Source organism: Chiroxiphia lanceolata, chromosome 15 (genome assembly GCF_009829145.1).
Source record: "Chiroxiphia lanceolata isolate bChiLan1 chromosome 15, bChiLan1.pri, whole genome shotgun sequence".
NCBI lineage: Eukaryota > Metazoa > Chordata > Aves > Passeriformes > Pipridae > Chiroxiphia > Chiroxiphia lanceolata.
In genome coordinates, this window is record NC_045651.1 from 2,286,551 (window position 1) to 2,290,570 (window position 4,020).

Below are 4,020 nucleotides of genomic sequence, written 5' to 3' on the forward strand. Positions count from 1 at the left end.
GCTCGTGGGCTCCCACGGCAGTGGGGGAGAGGAGCCAGGAGGGAGGAAAGCTGCGTGGAGGGGACATGGAAGGGGGAGGGCGGGAGAGGGAGCGGCTGATGAAGAATACAGGAATGTGAGGCAGACAGAGAAACTAATCGAGGGTGATTGAGGGAGAGAAGGAGGATGAGTGAAAGATTGAGACAGAGCGATAAAGGATATGTCAGACAGACAGGAAAACTAATAAAGAATAATAACGGCCCCTGGCCGTGTGCAGCACACGCACCTGCCTGTGGCTGCCTCTGTGAGCACGGGCAGCCCGTGCCCCCCCCGGCCCGGGGGCTCACACAGGGACACACTCTGTGCCTGGCCACGTGCACAGCCCCCCTCGGACACACGGCCCCACATGGAGCAGCTCTGACAGCACAGCCCTGCCCGTGTCCCACAGAGGAGGATGGGGAGTGTGTGTGCAAAACTGGGCACTCCCTGGTGCTGGGCACTGCCCCCCCACTATGGGCCACAGGCAGAGCACCCTGAGCCCCTCACAGCACCCAGCCCCAGCCCAGCCCAGGGGCAGGATGAGGGTGCTGGGAGGAAGGTTTGCCCTCGAGGTGTTCGTCCTGCTGGGTGGCCCAGACAGGGAATGAAGCCCCACAGGACCTGTCCTACTCCGTTCAACACTGTCCTTCAGTGGACCTGCACATGCCACCTGGGCTCTGCCCATCTTTGGAGCAGGTACATGCACTGGCTGGTCCTGGCATCACTTCCCTGTTTCCGTTCCAGCCTGGGATGCTGAGGGATGTGGACATGCCCTTGCTGCTCCTCCCTTTTCAGAACCAGCCTCCTCGTGCTTCCCTTGGACACCCTTCCTGCCTCCTGGAGGGTGTGGGACCAGAGAGGAGAGCTCTGGCTGCCCCTCCCTGTGCACAGTGCCATGCTACAGAGCTGTCCCAGAAGGGGCTGTGTGCCATGTTAGCTGGCAGGGCAGGCTCAGCCTCCCACTCCTGTGCTGTCTCTGCTGAGAAGGATTGCTCCTGGAGCAACGTCTCCCCTGCATCACACAGCTCCTGCCACCGACCTCTGGCTCTGGAAAACTCCCAGAGAGTGTCCAGCTCCAGACAAGGCAGGAGCTGGTGAAGTGAGTCCAGCTCTGGAGCATGTGGGAGTTCTCTGTTTCTGGTTTTGGCCTGGGGAAGTGGGATGGCTGAGATAAGTCTGGTGCCACAGGGATGAGGAAGGGCAGACCTCAGGCTGGCCAGGATCTGGTGACTGATTCTTGGGCACCATGGCTGAGGACACACTGCCAAGGTGCCCAGGACCTCCAGACACCAGGTAGGCTCTGGGGGTCCTCGAGGACCTGGGCTGCCTTGGAGGAAGAGGGATTGGAGGGCTGGAGAAAGGAGGGAGAAAGCTGGATGGGACAGCCCACGGTTTCAGCGTGAGAACTCTGGGATTTGGGGTTTCCTGGTAGCTCCCAGGCAGGGCGAGGATCTCACCCAGCAAGTGCTCACCTTTGCCAGGAACAGGGAAAACCGGCGCCCAGAAGGCTCAGCTGGGGCTGATTTTATTTCACATTTGTGACCCCTTTGGGGTCTCACCGTGTCCCAAAGGCTGTTTGACAGTCTGGGAAGGGGCCGAGCTCTGCCTCCCGTGTGCTGCCCGTCCTGGCTGGGGCTGAGCCGTCGGAGCAGATCCCAGCATTCCAGCATCCACCGGGCGGGAGGCGGAGCCCTGGAACAGCGGGTGGGATTTTATCAGCTCTTCATCTCCTTCAAATTTGAGTCATGAGCACAATTCAGCAGGTTTGAGGCTACGGGGAGGTATGCTAGGGGAAAACAGCCTCTCCTTGGCTTCTTGCTCCTCGGAAATGGCCAGTCCTTCCCCACCTCCCTCACCCCCAGCAAAGCATTTTGGGGTGCAGATGATGTCAGCAGCATTTGGGGTGAGCTTGTCCACACGGTGAGCGAGCTGTGCCATGGCAGACCTGCTTTTGGCAGTCAGAGAGACCCTGGGAAAGATGCCATCCCTTCCAGCAAGCTTGGAAAGGGCTGGGATGAGCACAGCTTATCCCGGGAAAGGAATGCTGTGCCCTCCCAGCTGAGGTCGGGGGTGACTGTTGATATAAATATGACAGGGGTGCAGTGCTGCCAGGCCCCTACACGGGAGGGAGGGATGGCTCTGCTCTCAGGGAGCAATCCCAGGGTGTGGGGTGGGATGGAGAGCACGGGGAAGGCTTTAGCTAAAGGTAGGATAAGGCAGGGAAAGAAGGTTCCACCCCTCCTGACACTTTCCCACTGCCTCACTGCCTCCTCTGGCCATCCCTCCCAGGCATATAAACCCTTCCCAGCACTTTGCAGCTCCATCCTTGCTGTCCTGGCTCCCTTACAGCCAAATCCCACTGGCACCCAGCCCTCTGCTTCCTTCAAGGCTCTCCTGTGGCCTCACATTTGTCGTAGCACAGGGGACAGGTGGAAGTGGCTGCTCGGAGCGGAGCACATCGGATGCACCCTGAGGGTGATGTGTGTGGGCCTTTGTTATCCATTTCCTAATGATGGACATCCTCTCTTGGCACCCCTCTGCTGTGCTTGGGTAGAAAGCACTGAGTTTTGAGGCTTTCCTCAGTTTTATGAGTGGGTTTTGCATGATTTTGCCTGGGTGCAGGATGTGCCACTGGGCTGTGATGTCACCAACAACTTGGGAGTGGGCACAACAGCCTGTCCTGGTGGTTTCTCCAGATCAGATCCAGATGGGGAAACTGAGGCTTGACCTTCTCCCTCTGGCTCTCCTGGGAGAGTCCTTCACCTTCTGGACCAGCAAAGAAGGACTATCCCAGATCTTTGTGGTCTTTGGAGAATCCATTTCAGTCATTCACTTCCAGCTCCCTTTCTAGGTCTGGAAAACAGCCTGTGCAGCCCTTTCCTCAGCTCTGGAATTATTTCATAGGGCAGGAAGAGAAACTGAGGACAAGCCTGGGAGACCAGAAGCAAGACATCTGTGATTTTCCTCTGCTGATTGTGAAGAGGCTCAAAGCCCATGTTGGATGGGTGCAGCTCCTGTCCATGATCCTGCCAAGGAGCTGCCTGCAGACACCTTCTCCTGCTTCTGCAGCAGCATCCTTGTGTCCTTCCCAAGCTGCAGCAGCCAGGAGAGGGTGACTGGCACTACACCATCAGGTCACCCCCTGCCCATGATGGCCTTGTGTGACAGCCACTGTCAGCTTTGCCTGATTACACAGGATCATAGAATCATGGAATAGTTTGGCTTGGAAGGGACATGAAAGCTCATCCAGCTCCAAAACCACCTTCCACTAGCCCAGGTTGCTCCAAGCCCCGTCCAACATGGCCTTGGACACTTCCAGGGATCCAGGGGCAGCCACACCTTCTCTGGGCAACCTGTGCCAGGGCCTCACCACCCTCACAGCCAAGAATTTCTTCCCAACATCCCATCTAACCCTTCCCTCTGGCAGTGGGAAGCCACTTCCCCTTGTCCTGTCATTACAGGCCCTTGTCCAAAGTCCCTCTCCAGCTCTCTTGGAGCCCCTGGAATGTGCTCTAAGGTCTCCCTGGAGCCATCTCCTGTCCAGGTTACATCCCCCCTCCAGCTGACAGCCACCTTTGTGCCACCTCCAAGGGCTCATCTCAGCTGTAGAAGTTACAAGCCCTGCTGCCCAGATTCTGTCTCCACGTGTGGCAATGTGAAAACCATCTCTGGTCCATGGTTACATGGTAGCACCACAGTGGTTTACGGTGGGATTCTCGGTGTTCTTGCAAAGCTAATTAATCAGTGGACCTGACGGTCCTCCAGGCCCTTCCCACACTGCCCATAAAGACAAACAAGGTCTCCAGAGCATCCCTGCAGCACTGGAGCTGTGACAAAACTGCTGCAAAGAGAGAACTGAGGAGGGGTTTGGTTTCCATCCTCACATTTCAAACCTTTTTAAAGCCTTTTGAAAAAAACCTCCTCTCTCCAGAGTCAAAGTTGGTAACCTTGCAATTTGGGGCTGTTTCCCGAGTGAAAGTGGGACTCAGCCGTGTCCTGCAG